Here is an 18014-nt window from a genome sequence, read left to right on the forward strand (position 1 = left end):
ATCTCAGCAGCCCATTTAAAACAAAGATTTCAAGGATCTACCAACATATGTTATTTAAAAGACTAATAAACCAGATATTAATGGAATAAAACAAAAAAACCAATGATTTAGAGTACACTCAGTGCATAGTCATTGCTTAATATAAGTGCATTTACAAAATTAGCTACATGCAGTATCTGGTTTCTCAAGGCACATGAGAATAAGACACCAACATCTGCGGCCAAGAGAGCCCAACATCTAACTTATAAAACACACACAAAGTGCCTGCCCAAAATCACACTAATTAAAATTAGCATGTCTAGAGAGGGATGGAAATAGAATTTTAAACGTCTCAGCACTTTAAAGAAATTAAAAGTATTTTCTTCAAAATAATATTACAGACAATTAGTTATCAATTCAACTATCGCACACAACAGAGCTGCTATATTAAAAGCACCACTACCCCCAGATAGAAATCATGTTTATGTGCTTAACAACTTCACCATCAATATATCTTAACTTCATAAAGTTAATGTCCCAAATTAATATAAAAGCTAGTCATCTAGCAAACCAAAAACTACAAACCCACTGCCTTGTAGTGCAAATGGTAACTTTCCAGTACTTCTTTTCATACCGAACAAAATCAATGGAGGGGGAGGGGATTAGAGCCCAACCTAACCGCTAGTATTTCGCTTCCAAGAGTCTTAATCTATCATGGTCAAACTCCACCTCAGTCTTAAGTCACCTTCGCTCTGAACGACTGCCAGTCCCAAGCGACGCCTCCATGTACCATTTTAAGTTTGCTTTTGCCCCACTGATGTGGAAATAAATATTACTTTCCTGAAACAAGAGAGGCAGATTACCTCTGAGTCCCCAAGGGAAGCAATGACCCCCTGAAACAAGAGCAGCCTGCGACCACGCCTTCCTGCTGCCCCAGCAAGTTGCAAGCCGAGCAGCCAGGTCACATTTCTTCTTTCATACACAGGGATCCTAAAGGTTAGATTTACACGGCTCATCTAGCAAAAGTGGGGGGAGAAGCTTGTGGAGCGTGTGGAAGTGACAGAGACACACACAAAAGAGAAAATTCTGGTTGCCGAAGGCCAAAGAACGCCCCAGAAAGCGACAATGGGAAAAGGGGACGGAGCTATTTATAATATACTCCACTATTTGTTGGTAGCAAGAAGCCTCGCTTACTTCCTAGTTCAGCTAACGTTGTACAGCAAGGAAGAGAGAGCAGGGAGGGAATTGTTTTGTGAAAATGGAGCTATGCCCCTCCAGAGTAAAAGTTACACCTTGTACAGTGAGACATCAGCTTTGGGGATGGTTACATGACTCTTTTGGTCTCTTCCAAATCTATGATTCGATGATATGGAAAGTTAAACCCCAGAGCAAGACTGCTTCTGATAGCTAGAAAAATACATGCCAGGGCTCAAGTCTACCCTAGAAGCTATGTCTTTTCCTCAGGTCCCCTCCTCCTTCTAAGAAGCATCTACACCAGGCATGGGCAAACTTTCTAACTTGGGGGCTGCATGGAGGGCCAGAGCGGAATGGGTGGACAGGGAGGGAGGGAGTTCTCTCCAAGTTCCCTCCCTGCCCTTTCTTCCCCTCCCCCTTCTCTTTTGGAGGCAGAAAGTGAAGGAAAAACAGGAAATGTTTGGATCCCAAAAGGGCTGGCCTTGGTCAGGATGAGACAGTGGGCAGGAGAGGAAAAATGTATTCATGAGTATTGCCTACTCCTGATATAGAATCCTAGAGTTGGAAGAGACCCCATGGGCTATCCAGTCCAACCCCCTGCTATTCAAGAAGACACAATCAAAGCACTCCCAATAGACAGCCTCTGCGAAAAAGCCGTCAGAGAAGGGGACTCCACCATACACCCAGGCAGCCTATGCCACTCTCCAGGAAGTTATTTTCAGTTGAATCTCTTTACCTGCCATTTGAAATCATTGCTCCCTTGTGCTCTGGTCTCTAGAGCAGCAGGAAATCAGTTTCCCCCCTCCTCTTCAGTGGGACACGCTTTTAAATCTTGAAACATGGTTCTCATGTTCCCTCTGTACAATAATAATAATACTTAATTCATAACCCACCCAATCTCCTGAGGGAACTCTACCTTCTCTTCTCCACGCTAAACATCCCCCAGGAAGAAAGGAGGAAGGAAAAAGAGAAGGAAGGAAGGAAGGAAGGAAGGAAGGGAGGGAGAAAGATGGAAGGAAGGCAGGGTGGAAGGGAATGGAGGGAGGGAGGAAAGAGAGAAGGAAGGAAAGACAAAAGGAGAAAGAGGGTGAGTGGGAAGGAGGGAGGAAAGAGGGATGTAAGGGAGGGAGGGAGGGAAGAGAGAAAGAAGGAAAGCTAAGATGGTGAAAGAGAAGAGGGCCTGAGAAAAGAGCCCAAGGGGCTGCATCCACCGCCGCCACCGCCCCCCTCCCGCGCCCAGGTTTGCCCATACCTGTTCTACACTATAGATTTAATGGGAATTTCCACATGACTTTAATTGCCAAGGTTCAACACTGCGGTTTTGAGGTTTTCAGGCTTCTGAACCAAGAAGTGCTAGGGCCTCGCCAAACTACAACTCCCATATTTCTATAACATTTGGCCATGGCAGTTGAAGTGGGATCAAACTGCACCCCTTGTTCACTGAAGCATCAACTGCAGGGCTGGGGAGAGTGAAGGCCTGAGCTGGGCTGCTTTCTGTCCTCTAGAAAGAAACGTCCAGGGCTCAAGTCTACCTTGGAAGCCATGCCTTCACCTCAGGTCCCCCAGTCCAGGGCTTTCTAAATTACTTCCACTTGCGACTCCTTTCTGCCTGGGAAATTTCTACATGGCCACAGATACATGGGTATATAAAATAGGTATACAAATCAAACATCTACTGACAATAAATCAGCATTTGCAAGGCTTGCTAATCATGCTGATTTCCCTTTTTGTGGAATACAACTGAAGCATTTTCCAAGGTAAATACTGCACATTGTTGCAAACAGGTTTGTGTAAATGGGTGACATTCTGAAACCTTTTACTGTTGTCAAACTTTTCATGATCTCAACACTGAGCCAAAGGGACACCATGGGAGCTCAGGACTCAGTTTAAGAAACAGTGCCTTAGTCCTAGATTCAACAAGAATCTCAAAAGCACTCTGCACATGTTCAGGACTCCGCTACTGAATCTCACAATCCAGGGTGCGCCTACACAGTAGAATTAACTCAGACTGACATCTGCCAGAGCCCTGCTGTTACAGAATCATGGAAGTTGTAGTTTTACAAGGTATTTTATTTATTTATTTCCTGTATTTATATACCGCTTTTCGCAGCCCTGAGGGGATTCAATGGGGTTTACAAAATAATAATGGCAAAATGCAATGCCACAAATACAGCAGAGTCTCACTTATCCAATATTCTGGATTATCCAACACATTTTTGTAGTCAATGTTTTCAATACATCGTGATATTTTGGTGCTAAATTCGTAAATACAGTAATTACTATGTAACATTACTGCGTATTGAACTACTTTTTCTGTCAAATTTGTTGGATAACATGATGTTTTGGTGCTTAATTTGTAAAATCATAACCTAATTTGATGTTTAATAGGCTTTTCCTTAATCCCTCCTTATTATCCAACATATTCGCTTATCCAATGTTCTGCTGGCCCGTTTATGTTGGATAAGTGAGATTCTACTGTAGATGTAAACCAAATCATATATCTAAACAATAAACATATAATTATGCATTAAAACAATAATGCCTTCTCTGCCAAAGAATGCTGGTGCCTCACCGAACCACAACTCCCATGACTCCACAGTGCTGAGCCATGGCAGTTAAGTGGCATCGAACTGCACAAATAAATTACTACTCCCATGAGTCCACAGCATGACAGAGTGATGTGAAATTGCCTGAACTCTACAAGAAAGATCAGACATGGGCAAACTTCAGCCCTCCAGGTGTTTTGGACTTCCAACTCCCACAATTCCCACAAAAAAAGTTATTATAATTTCTAACAGCCGGTTATTATGAATTATGGATGATGAAGTCCAAAATGCACAGAGGGCCCAAGTTTGCCCACGCTTGAGGTAGATGCACCCCTTGAGGTAGATACCCCCCTCATCCTAGATCAGCAGTTTTCAACCTCTGGGTCCCCAGATGTTTTGGCCTTCAGCTCCAAGAAATCCGAACAGCTGGTAAACTGGCTTGGATTTCTGGGAGTTGCAGGCTGAAACACCTAAGAACCACTATCCTAGATTCATGGAGGATCTCGAAAGCACTCCGCACATGCTCTGCTACCTCTCGGAAAACCAGGTGAAAAGCTGGTTTGTTGCCAAAGTACAAAACCAATGATCCTAGCGCAGGCATGGGGAAACCTAGGCCTCCAGGTGTTTTGGACTTCAACTCCCACCATTCCTAACGGCCTCAGGCCCCTTCCTTTTCCCCTAAGGGAGGAAAAGGAAGGGGCCTAAGGCCGTTAGGAATGGTGGGAGTTGAAGTCCAAAACACCTGGAGGGGCCAAGTTTGCCCATGCCTGTCCCATGTATAGCATGGCGCCCTGGCAGTTTAAAGTGGTGTCAAACACTTTCCAGCCAGCAAGACCGCTGCCAAGTACAGCCCGTCCTCGAAAGGCGTCCCAAAAAGGGGGATCTGGCGGGAAGGGAACAGATTCAGGCAGCAGCGGTTCCCTCCCTTCCGCCTCTCTCCCCGTCCTTTCCTGGGAAAACACAGCCAGGCAGGCTCCTTTCCCAGAAGGGGATCCTCTGACGGGTGAGAGCGAGGGTTGTAGGCCTAGCGGGGCGGGAGCGCGGTGGGCGGGAAAGGCCCTGAAGTTCGGCGCGGCTCTGTTTATCATCCATCCCCAAAGCCTGGCGCTTTCCTCGAGGCCGGCTTGGAAACGGCTCCCAACGGTCCGAGTCGAAGGGAAGGCGCGGGTCAATCTTCTCCTGCCTTTCTTCATTCCTGCTGTTGCTCACCTTCACAGAGCGGGCGGCAGCAGCAGCAGCGCCAGAGTCCCCACTGCGCCTGCCCCTGGCGAGGCCACCATGCCCGGGGAGCGGCCAGCCACTACAAGCCCAGGCCGGGCTCAGCCTCCTCCTCCTCCTCGGCTCGCCGCCTCTTCAGCCGCTGCCATCTTGCCCCGGCGGGCGCGAGGGAAGCCGCCCCGCGCCGCGCGCTCAGCCCCGCCTCAGGCCTCCGCCTCATCTTCCCGCGAAGGAAGGAAGGAAGGCAGGCAGGCAGGCAGGCGGCGCGCCGGGTACCGCCCACTTCCCTCGCCTCCCTCCTCAGCCCCGCCGCCACCAAGCCGCCTCAGCCCCGCTTCCGCATGGCTCGGGCCCGTCCCCGTCCCCAATCTGCGAGGCCTTCCTGAGAGGATTAGCGAGTAGCGAGGCACAGCGCAGAGTAGTGTAGCGAAGGCGCCCTCTTCCGCCACAGCAGCGCCCCCTGGAGACGCCCCGCCCCGCCCTCGTCCCCTCAGAGGGAAAAAAGGGCCCGCTCGCCCCAGGCCTTCTGTGCTTGGCCCTAGAGTCTCGCTTATCCAACGTTCTGGGTTATCCAACGCAGTCTGCCTCCCGCCCGGATCCACACCTCTTTCCCTAGGCAGCAAGGACTGAATGTTTTACGGATTTAATTTTCGACAATGTTGTTACTGTAAGTTCATTTTGTGCAATTCTAACTTTATTTCTAGTCAATTTGTTAGTAGTCGATGTTTTTGTAGTCAGTTTTCAATACATTTGAAATACAATAAGCTCCCACCCTGGTAGCATTCAGAAAGAGCTTGAAAACCTGGCTCTTCACGCAGGCCTTTGGATAAAGATTGCTCATCCCCATAACAATCCTGTATCTGTGACCATTCTTGTACCGGTTTGCACTTTTTACCTTTGTCAACTTGATATAGACACAGGGGCTATTCCCATCCCAATTTGCACTTCCAAGAATTTGCAGCACTTTATCAGTCACCTCGTGTTTACAATATTTATATGGTGCACCTTACCCAGTCTACTTTTACAACCTCTCCGTTTTAATCCATGTTTTTATTAGTTCTTGTCATTTGTTTTTATTGGCTAATGTTTATTTTTATAATTGTGCATGTCTTTTGTCTATTGTTGTGTTTTATATTGCTACTATTGTTTTTATTCGGGCTTGGCCCCATGTAAGCCGCCCTGAGTCCCCTTTGGGTAGATAGAGGCGGGATATAAAAATAAAGTTATTATTATTATTATTATTATTATTATTACATTTCAATGTTTTGGTGCTAAATTCATTAATACAGTAATTACTACATAACGTGACCGTGTATTGAACTGCTTTTTCTGTCGATTTGTTGTAAGACATGGTGCTTAATTTGAAAAATCATAATGTATTCTGACGTTTAATAGGTTTTTCCTTAATCCCTCCTTATTATTCAACATTTTCGCTTATCCAACGTTCTACCGGCCCCATTTATGTTGCATAAGTGAGACTCTACTGTATTTATTTATTTACCATATTTATATCCTGCTTTTTCTACCCCAAGGGGGACTCAAGGCAGCTTACAAGGGCAACTGCATAGTTCCTTGGACCTAAAAACATAAGCTTGGAAGTAAAATTAAATTAAGATCAAATACATACAGTAGAGTCTCACTTATCCAACATAAACGGGCCAGCAGAATGTTGGATAAGCGAAAATGTTGGATAATGAGGGATGAAGGAAAAGCCTATTACACGTCAAATTACGTTATGATTTTACAAAGTATGCACCAAAAATCATGTTTTACAGCAAATCGACAGAAAACGCAGTAACATTATGTAGTAATTACTGTATTTATGAATTTAGCACCAAAACATCGCAATGTATTGAAAACATTGACTACTAAAAGGCAAACTGTGTTGGATAATACAGAATGTTGGATAAATGAGTCACTGTTATACATAATACGTAAAAACATAATTCAAATACATTCCACTGTTAAGACAAGTCATCCAAAAGCAAGGTCTAAGGTCGTTCCATAATCAATTGCACAATTTTCCAAGTCAACTTTTTGCACTGCACTATTTTTCAAAGGCCTGTGCCCAAAGCCAGTTTGTTGTAATAATAATAATAAAACTTTATTTATATACCGCCCTATCTCCTCAAGGGACTCAGGGCAGTTTCCAACATAGCAAGGAAACCATACAACAACAAAACATAACATAATAAAGAACATAAGTACACAAAACATACATATCAATCAATTAACCACAGACGTAAAATTAATAACACGATATTCCATCGGCAGGCCAAGATACAGTAACCAGGGGTTGGAGAGACCAACTATAACGTGCTAGGCAGGTCAAGAGCAACAGTAATGGCATGGGGCCAGGAAGTGGATACAGTGCTGAGTGGGGTTTTTGCTCTCCTGAAGGCCAGGAGGGAGGGAGGAGGGTGTAAGCTTGTTTGCTGCTGCCCTGCAGATTACGACTCAGAACAATGGCTTCAAACTACAGGAAAGGAGATTCCACCTGAACATCAGGAAGAACTTCCTCACTGTAAGAGCTGTTCAGCAGTGGTACTCTCTCCCCCGGACAGTGGTGGAGGCTCCTTCTTTGGAGGCTTTTAAGCAGAGGCTGGATGGCCGCCTGTCGGGGATGCTTTGAATGAGTTTTTCCTGCTTCTTGTAGGGGGTTGGACTGGATGGCCTGCGAGGTCTCTTCCAATTCTACAATTCTATGATTCTAGGGGGCTGATCTAATATCACTAGGGAAGGAGTGGCACAGCTGAGGGGCCACCACCGAGAAGGCCCTGTCACTCATCCCCATCGCGCATGTGAAGTAGGGGGGAGTGAGAGCAGGGCCTCCCTAGACGATCTAAGACAGGGGTCCCCAAACTTTTTAAGCAGAGGGCCGGTCCACAATCCTTCAGACTGTTGAGGGGCCGAATTATCATTTGAAAAAAAAATACAAACGAATTCCTATACATGTCTTATTTGTAGTGCAACAGCAACAACAACAACGAAAGAACAATACAATATTTAAAAATGAAAACAATTTTAACCAACATAAACCTATTAGGATTTCAATGGAAAGTGTGGGCCTGCTACTGGCCAATGAGATAGTCAAATTAATTAGGATTGTTGTTGTTGTTGTGTGCCTTCAAGTCATGTCAGACTTTGGTTGAGCCTAAGTCTAAAATTATTTATTTATTTACTGCATTTATTTACTACATTTATATCCCGCCCTTCTCACCCCGAAGGGGACTCAGAGCAGCTGTATGTACATATTATATTATATTATTAGCATAACACAATATTAGCATTATATATTACTATATTGAACTATACCACTATACTATTATATAATATGTAATATATAACATATAATTAATATTATTATATGGTATTACTATTAGTATTATATTGTATAACATAAGATTATTATCAATATTATATGTATATACAATATATTATATTATTAAAACTTATATAAAAATATTATATTATAAAACTGAGGGCGGGGGCCAGGTAAATGACCTTGGAGGGCCGCATCCGGCCCCCGGGCCTTAGTTTGGGGACCCCTGATCTAAGACTCTGAAATGGTTCATAGGGGGAGATACGTTCAGACAGGTAGACTGGGTTCAGAACTGTTTAGGGCTTTGTAGGCTAAAGCCAGCACTTTGAATTGTGCTCGGTAGCAGACTGGCAGCCAGTGGAGCTGACATAGCAGGAGGGTGGAAAGCTGCCTGTACGCCGCTCCAATGAGCGGCTTGGCTGCCGCCCATTGAACCAATTGAAGCTTCCAAACAGTTTTCAAAGGCAGCCCCATGTAGAGCGCATTGGAGTAATCTATGCGGGATGTAATCTATGCGTGGGCCACCATGGTCAAGTCAGACTTCCCAAGGTACGGGTGCAACTGAATCATAGAATCATAGAGTTGGAAGAGACCTCAGGCGCCATCCAGTCCAACCCCCTACAGAAGCAGAAAATCACATTAAAAGCATCCCTGACAAATGGCCATCCAGCCTCTGTTTCAAAGCCTCCAAATAAGGAGCTTTCACCACAGTCCGGGGGAGAGAGTTCCACTACTCTTCTCACAGTGAGGAAGTTCTTCCTAATGTTCAGGTAGAATCTCTTTTCCTGTAGTCTAAGCCATTGTTCTGCATCTTAGTCTCCAGAGCAGCAGAAAACAAGCTTGCTCCCTCCTCCCAATGACTTCTTACATATTTATGCATGGCCATCATGTCTCCTCTCAGCCTTCTCTTCTGCAGGCTGAACATGCCCAGCTCTTTAAACCGCTCCTCATAGGGCTTGTTCTCCAGACCCTTGATCATTTTAGTTGCCCTCTTCTGGACACATTCCAGCTTGTCAATATCTCCCTTAAATTGCGGTAACCAGAATTGGACACAGTGTGATTCCAGGTGTCGTCTGATCAAGACAGAATAGAGGGGTAGCATGACTTCCCTGGATCTAGACACTATATTCCTATTTATGCAGGCCAAAATCCCATTGGCCTTTTTAGCTGCCACATCACATTGTTGGCTCATGTTTAACTTGTTGTCCACGAGGACTCCAATATCTTTTTCACACATACTACTGTCAAGCCAGGTGTCCCCCACTCTGTATCTTTGCATTTCATTTTTTCTGCATAAGTGGAGTATAATGCCAGGCAACTGGCTCCACCACATCGACAGGCAGCCCTCAAATTACAAACACCCAACTTACAAAAGACTCCTAGTTACGAACAGGGGTGAGACAACAGGAAGTGAGAGAAATCTAATAATAATCTAATAATAATAACTTTATTCTTATGACCTGCCTCCATCTCCTTGGAGGGACTCGGGGCGACTTACATGGGGACCAAGCCCAGGAAACAAGGAATTCAAAACACAAAAATTAAAACACAATACAAAATCAAAACACATAACAGAGCAATATAGTTACGGTAAAACCAGAGCCCCCAGTGGTGCAGCGGATTAAACTGCAGAGCTGCTGAACTTGCTGACCAAAAGGTTGGTGGTTCGAATCCAGGGAACGGGGTGAGCTGTTAGCCCTAGCCTCTGTGTAAGGTTCTGGTATTCCGTACAAATTGTAAGGTTCTCATCTTCCAGTTGTGCTGTATGTTAAGTCTACTCCAGAAGAAAGCACTAAGACAAATGCTGGGTAAATCCAAACAGGTTTATTGTACAAAATACCAGAATCTTCCCTATAGCCCATTATATAGGGGCTCGCACATACCTGAGGGTAATTGAGGTTTTATGGCTGGCCAGTTTTATGGCTGGCCATTTGTTCTTTGTCAGCACTTTGTATTCAGAGATGTCATGAGATGGGGGATCATGACACTCTGCCAACCTAGCAGTTCGAAAACATGTTAACATACAGTCATGTCAGCCACATGACCTTGGAGGTGTCTACGGACAACGTTGGCTCTTCAGCTGAGAAATGGAGATGAGCACCAACTCCCAGAGTCAGACACGACTAGACTTAATGTCAGGGGAAAACGTTTACCTTTACCTTTATAGTTAAAACCATTGACTAAAAAACCAAAACATAAACATCTTAAAATACATCACAAAACATCATCCTCACGGAACCAGAAGTGAGACTATTAAAATTGCAAGAAAAGGGCAGGGCTTGTGCAAAACGCAGGATAATAAGACCAGGAGTGGGATAACGTGCAGGAAACAGGAACAGTGAGTAAATTAGGACTGGATAGTGGTGGTTGCGAACTGATTTGTTACTCAAAGGCACGTTGAAACATCCATGTTTTCAAGTCTTTACGGAATGTGGCCAGGGTGGGGGCTAATCTGACCTCCTTGGAGAGAAAGTTCCAGAGTCGGGGAACCACCACCGAGAAGGCCCTCTCCCTCATCCCCACCCACCACGCTTGTGACGGTGGCAGGAGCAAGAGGAGGGCCTCCCCAACAGATCTTAGAGCCCACACCGCTTTGTTAGGGGAGATATGGTCACGAAGATAAGCAGAACCCGAACCATTTAGGGCTTTATAGGTCATAACCTGCACTTTGAATTGGGACCGGAAAGTTGTCAGCAGCCAGTGGAGCTGCTTCAGGAGAGGCGTAGTACGCTCTCTGTAACTAAAGTCCTTTATCCCTTGTCTGAGAGTCCTGCGAATAATGGCCAAACATTAATAGCTGTACAGAAAGGGTTAATTTGTATTCGTGGCTTTGTTATATAGAGGCCCTGTACAGCCAGCTATGCGGAACTGAATTGCAGGTCAGGTTAGTCTAGGTAGAATGAGTTGTTTAGAGGCTTAACTCTACCTCTGGCTGTGAGGATTCTGGACAACATTATCAAAAGGGCAGGAATGTATACCATCTGCTGCATCATTCGCCACCAAAAAAGCTTATCTTGTAGCAATAACGTATGCCAGTGTTCAACATCAAACAAACTCTTTGGGAAGCCTGAAACCATACCCACTTCCAGAACATAGCATCTTTATGTTCAGAGGCATTGCTCATATGTTTTTTACTTTAAAGTGAACGGCAGCATCATAGACACCAGACCTTTTGCAAAATTGTATCTCTTTCCTTTCAAGACAGCAGTCTTACTAGCTGCCACATGAGCTCAATAGGGATCCCTACTGGTCCAATCAACAGTCCTTCAAATCTTCTCTGAGACAGATCTGACAGGTCCATCAGCCCTAATCAGCATTACCAGAGGTAAAGGATGGTGAAAGTTGCAGTTTAACACATAGAAACCTAACACATTTTCTATTCCTGACTTACCTTCAAGATTTCTTCAAATTCAGTTCAAGGATTATTTACACTGAATAAAAGAACAGAAATCCAAATCACATACTGCACATTCAGACACGTACCTCTGACCACCATTATCATACAAATAGGTAAGCATTTTATGTCATATTCTCAGTCAATGCCTCTTTATACTGTTTGTGCTGACAGTGCTGACAATGCTTCATACATATATGCATAACCAAATATAATAAGGCAATGTACCTGTATGCAGTATGGCTATGGCCAGTTCTCGCAAACAAATATGGACCTGAGGGTAGTTAATTGGCTAAAAGATTGATTGATATTTCATTCTCTGTATCCATCATCCTTTCATCATCGGTGACAAAGGTGTTCTGATCCACATGAGCCATATCAAGTATAGGAGCACAATCTTGTGTATTGCCAAAGAATTGATAAAAAGCATTTTAACAATACTTGGGGGGGGGGGGTCTTGTTGATCATTCTGACTGTTTCTAAGTCACATTATATTTTTCTGACATAGATAGTCAAGTGACCACAGATTCACATGATCGTGAGAATGTGAAAAAGAGTGTAAAGAAAAGGCACTCCTACTGAGTACAAGGGAGAGGGGAGATCTGCAGCAGAGTCTTAAACCAAGTAGGATGCTTCTCCAAAAAGTACAGATCTCTGTGGGATCTAAGAACTGGAAGTTGCTGCTGAAAGCAGGAAATGAAAAACCCTGTTGCGCAAGCATAAGCAGAGACTTGCAGTTCTCTGAACCCCAGCTGTTGTGCTGAAAGCTGTTATTGTACACCCTCCTTGTGCAGCAGAGAGCCAGCCACTGGAACATTGCATCAACCCACTTTTATTACCCATAAACCACTTCCTACAACCACCACCCCTTCTTCCAAAGCACATACGCACTTCAACTCAGCAGGCCTTGATCCTGCCAAGAGATTGCCAAATAGGAGATTTATATAAGTCTGCAATCCAGTCAACAATTTAAGCATTTTAAAAAATGAATATAGCAGCTCTTAAGAATTCTAAGAAAATCCTGTAAAAGCTCCTTTGTTATTCTCATTTAGTGAACAGGTAGCATACTATAACTGGTTTACCAAATGATTATTATACCTTATTTTCTAAAGAAAGTTAATGAGTAACCCTGTTCATGTGCGTACATTTATAGGCTGGAAGGAAGTTGGGTAAATGTCCACTATGTCAGAAAATAGCTCCTGAGGTGTTTTAAGCCATTAGAAATTAAATTAACTACCCACTGAAAGCCGTTTCTCTGCCTTTGTTTGCAAAACAAGAATTATGTTTTTAAAAAAAGAGTGCACAGCTTCAAACAATAATATTTGTAGAGCTTGCCTTGCACAAAAACACCAACTCTCTACATTAACGGGTAAAAAAACCCTAGTTTTACAAGTTTCTTTTCAGGTATGTATGAAAACAACCAAAGTAACACAGAGAGATAGCTCCTCCACCCCACTGTACAACACGTAGGTTGTTATTGCAACATCCATTCCTGCGAAGCCTTTAGGATTGCATGTACATACTAATTTTAACAAGGCAATATAGCAAAACAGTATTTAAATTAAGAACCATTCATCCCAAGATGACAGTATATCACATTGTAAGGCTTACATTGTAAGTCCACTAGGAACAAAGCCAGACTTACAAAGTAAAATTGTGTCAGGACCCAAGAAAATCTGTGACTGCTATTGCACTGGCAAAAGAGTTTCCAAATTCACACTATGCACAACTGTTTCTCTTGAAGTTAATGAAAGGAAAAGTCAAAGAAAGCTATGCCTTCAACAGCAACATGATTACAAAGGGTATAAAGTATGTTCCTTCTCTATGGTGTCCTCCTAAGACATTTTGCTGCACTAGGATGACAACACCTATCTTACACATAAAGAATCTAACATAAAACACCTTTCTATCACATTCCTGAAAGATTTGTGGTATGCAGTGGCTTAAATCCAACCCCGGCTTGTATAAATTGAAATCAATTGAATTTATGTAACTGGTGTTTAACACATTCCATTTATTTCAGTGGGTCTGCTCTAGCGGAGTCTAATGTTATATTTAATCTAATATATTTTACAGTTTTTATTATTTGCTTTTCTGTTTGGAAGATTCAGTCACATATTACTAAGCTGAACAAATTGATCAACACATCCACTTTAGTATAATCTGGTACTTTAGACACTTTCAAGCTAAAAGTACCAAATTCAAAGAGGGATCTTAAGGGGAAAGGACACGGTGAGTCATAGGAGTCCAAAGAATGCAACCAGAATAGGCTCATGTAAATGATAATTAATAAATCCCATTCATTACATTTAATCTGTTCTTGTTACTTAAAACTGAATCTAATTTAATGTATCTCAGTTTGTATTGTTTATTTTTCTTTTTTAGTGGTTCATACTCCAGCTCCTGTTCGAAAACATGCCAGTGTAAGTAGATCAATAGGTACCGCTCCGGCGGGAAGGTAACGGCGCTCCATGCAGTCATGCCAGCCACATGACCTTGGAGGTGTCTACAGACAATGCCGGCTCTTCGGCTTAGAAATGGAGATGAGCACCAACCCCCAGAGTCAGACATGACTGGACTTAATGTCAGGGGAAACCTTTATCTTACCTACTATCAGGTAACAACACTTCATGCAGTCATGCCGGCCACATGACCTTGGAGGTGTCTACGGACAGTGCCGTCTCTTCGGCATAGAAATGGAGATGAGCAACAACCCTCAGAATCGGTTACGGCTAGACTTAATGTCATGGGAAATCTTTTACCATTACAGTACTTTACTATCTGGACTACGGTATCATAAAATTTGCGGACTTGCTCAAATGCTAGTAGAAAATTAAATCAGATTAGTGTATATAGAGCCCAGTCTGGATAAGTTATACATCATTGGTGGTCAAAGCTTCTTGGGAGGGGAGAAATGAATTTTCATTGTGCCAAGACTTTTCCATAATGTCATCATGAGAAGACAGGAAAGCTTAGAGAAGACAATGATGCTGTGGAAAATAGAAGGAAAAAGGAAGAGCGGTTGACCAAGGGTAAGATGGATGGATGGTATCCTTGAGTTGACTGGCTTGATCTTGAAGGAGCTGAGAGTGGCGACCGCTGACAAGGAGCTTTGGCGTGGGCTGGTCCATGGGGTAACGAAGAGTAGGAAGCAACTGAACAAATAAACAACAAACAACATAACTAGTTGTTATCTTCAACAGAGTAGAGACAATAACAATAAAAAATAGTTCCTCTGCCACTCTGTCAGCTTATGATCTGTTGTAAAGTTTTCAGCTGATGTTTGCATTCAGGAATTATTCAAGTTGGATCTTTCATCAGAAAGGAATGATGCACAGTTGGAATACAATTTTGGAAAGTGAGATCACCTGGAACATGTCCATGAACAGGTTTTCTTTTATACTTGGATCTCACAGTAGATTAAATTACTTTGAAATATACTTGTGCCAAGTTAACATGAAAGCTTAAACTGGGATCATTCTTGAATATAAACACTGGAAAGGGTATAAAAGGCTTGCTAAATCATATAAAGTCTGAGTCTGCAAAGTACAGAGTTCTTATTAAAGATCTCCTTAATTTACACAAAGGATGATAGACAGTCCTGCACATCAGTAGACAGAAGGCCTACTTTGGTCAGAGATTTGATATAACCTACTTTGTTCATTATCAGAATGTGAATAGGAAATTCTAAAAACCCCATCAGTGGTGTGTCATTCATTTAAGAATGGCATAAGAGCCCAAAAAAAACGCAATTTATTTGTTTGAAGGAAAGCATAAGTAAAGTAAGATGTTGCCGTTTCTTATGTGGTTGGCTATTAGATTCGTGTGTCTGGCATAATAGGCCTATAATTATAAAAGTAAACAAATACTCAGTGCCAAATAGGTGTGCATGCTAATGCCCATTATTTTTCACATTCAGACCCTTCTGAAGTGCTAATCGCTTTATAGGATGGATCAGAGCCAAGACAGAACATGTTGAAATAGCAATTAGTAGGTGTAAATTAAGATACCCTAAGCTCCTCCCCTCCCCCTTTCTCCATCTCTTCCCCCAAATACCACAAGGCACCTGCTCTAACAGGTTGTTGCTTTTCTGTTTTGTATTCTAATGGTTTTTTCCTATCAAAGTCTTTAATCTAAGTACAGTATTTGCATTTAGAAATTTGATATGGAAACTGGATCCCAAAATAACAGGTGGAGAATTCTTCACACATACAGGCAAGTTTCCCTTTGTGAAGAACATCTCACATTTGTTGTCTCCTGACCTCCACATCTTTCTTTGACTTTGTGAAACCCCGCCTGATCATATTTTTCAAGTATGGAAGACCATAAAAGTATTTACTAAATGATGGAGGAAAATTTGAAAGGTGCTGTTTCTAGATTCACTTTTATTTTGTACAAAACTGATAGCACAATCTTTTGTATGGTTTCTTTGGAAATGTGATATATTTGACTATATATCACTCAAAATAAAGAGTGGACAATGTTCTGCCTTCCCAATGTTGTCTGACTACAATTCCCATTAACAGAGCCAGTATAACCACTGTCGAGAAATGCTGGGAGTTGCAATCCAGCAACATCGTCCCTCTCCTAGATATTTATGTCTAGGGTTGCAGACATGCAGCATACCCTAATTCAAGGATTAAACCACTGGTATCCACCATAACCTATGACAACTTTACCAATGAAAGTACCACTCCATTTACATTTGTGCCAGATGATTTCATTTGTTAGAACCTGAGGTTTCTGGGTAGGATATTTAGACAAGTTCAGCAATTGTGTACTTAATCCTTGCTCTTCCTGGGTTATCAAATTTCAAAGGCAAGGTAGCCTGGTTGGATCCTGGAGGCTATAAATGCCTCTATGAGAGAGGCAGATTTACTGCAGTGGAGGTTAAACATTTCACATCTCTTCATTCTTCTGGTTCACCGGTCAGCCACCAGATTCCTGGTTACTGTAATAGAATTCCCATCAAGTTCCTAAGTGCAAGATTTGATAGCTGGGGAGGAAGAGTTGTATTGATCTGACAATCTCCAACATTTGAGTGTATACACCTGGCAACAGGCAACAATGAAACAGATAGGGATGCTGTAGGTGTACCATTGACCCCACGACTCAACTGTCTCCCTGCCCAGCCTACTGAAGGTAGTGTTACCAGCAGCATTTCCATCTTGACTAAAGCCTCAGCCTGAATCTAGTCAGCCAACAAAAGCTACTGGATCTGTCCTGTACAGATATTGTAAGCCACTTTAGTTTATCTTTGGGAGAAATATGGGATGTAAATAAAATAAATCAAATTTAAAGAATTAAACAGAACTTCCCACAAGCTTGAGAGCCCTCCCCCCATTCATCCCAACTGCCACTGCCCTGGCTTTGGACAGAGAGAAGAAGCGGCAATATCTGCTGGACTTAATCCCTTCACCTACTGCAATTCCCTTCTCCTTGTGTGTTGTTTCTCATTTAAACTGTAAGCCTAAAGACAGAATACTATCACATTACAATTTGTAACCCACTCTGAAAACCTTTGTGGCTGAAGAGTGGGATGTAATTATTCCAAATAAATAAAATAATAAACATTGCTATTATGTTCTTTTCATTCCTTTGAAGAAATAAAATGTATTTTAAAATGTTAAGAGGTCCCCAAAAGCATGTTTGCCCCAAAGGTATAAAGAAAAATAACAGTTACTAAGGGCAGCTGTTGACTTGTGTATTGGGGATACAATGCATCTACTCTGAGTTTTAATCTACATATTATAAGAACTGCCCAAGGTTCTTAACCCATTTGGAGCTAAAATTCAGTACCTTCAATAACATCTTCAAAACTGGTATAAAAGCTAGACCAGATTAAGCAAGTACATTCACAGAAATCACTGGGTTGCCACAGTTAAAAATAATTAATCACATAGGAAGAATAAATTATTTTGGGGAAATGCCATAATTATTTCCCCATTACTCTGAAAAGGCAATTTCCTTCCAATTGTGAAGCTCTAAAACAGCATACAAAGGTGAGAGACAATCCAGGAGAAAGGAAAACAGTAATGGATTCAGAGGATGTGCTTGGGTGGTTACTTTTTCAGAAGAATTAATATGATGTGCTGAATCTAACTGTAATTGAGTAAAGTTGTGTATGCCTCTTCTCAATTATAGGCAGCTTTAGAGTGTAGTGATACTCATTTTTCTAAAAAGTAACTTTCCAAACATTCCCACTTGTATACCCTAATTCAGGGGTGACTGAAGAAAATGGGAACCCCTTAAAAGGAGTAGGGCACCTCTATCTAATCCACTCTCTTTCAAACAAAACCCAAAAAGGCTTGCATTGCTCCAAGCAGATACAGAAAAAGCCCACTAGACTGAAATCTTAACC

At 42.5% G+C, this 18014-nt stretch overlaps 1 protein-coding gene and 1 long non-coding RNA gene across 7 annotated transcripts in view; one reads left to right on the forward strand and one right to left on the reverse strand.

The window, feature by feature from the left end:
- Positions 1 to 5113, reverse strand: part of hipk3 (homeodomain interacting protein kinase 3) — an 81103-nt gene extending 75990 nt beyond the window's left edge. For 3 of the 6 annotated variants that reach the window (XM_008106703.3, XM_062967757.1, XM_008106709.3), the window contains exon 1: positions 4929 to 5113. The gene's annotated coding sequence lies outside the window, so the exon portion shown is untranslated. Of the gene's footprint in view, positions 1 to 724; positions 798 to 842; positions 2093 to 4928 lie in introns of those variants that run through there. The other 3 variants (XM_062967759.1, XM_062967758.1, XM_003214702.4) reach the window with 3 other exon arrangements.
- A 70-nt stretch (positions 5114 to 5183) lies between these two features.
- LOC134295405 (uncharacterized) lies at positions 5184 to 17229 on the forward strand. Its single transcript, XR_010001963.1, has 2 exons — positions 5184 to 5604; positions 14039 to 17229. It is a non-coding gene; the product is annotated as an uncharacterized LOC134295405 (long non-coding RNA).
- The last annotated feature ends 785 nt before the right edge of the window (positions 17230 to 18014 follow it).

The sequence above is a fragment of the Anolis carolinensis genome, chromosome 1, assembly GCF_035594765.1.
Source record: "Anolis carolinensis isolate JA03-04 chromosome 1, rAnoCar3.1.pri, whole genome shotgun sequence".
Lineage (NCBI taxonomy): Eukaryota > Metazoa > Chordata > Lepidosauria > Squamata > Dactyloidae > Anolis > Anolis carolinensis.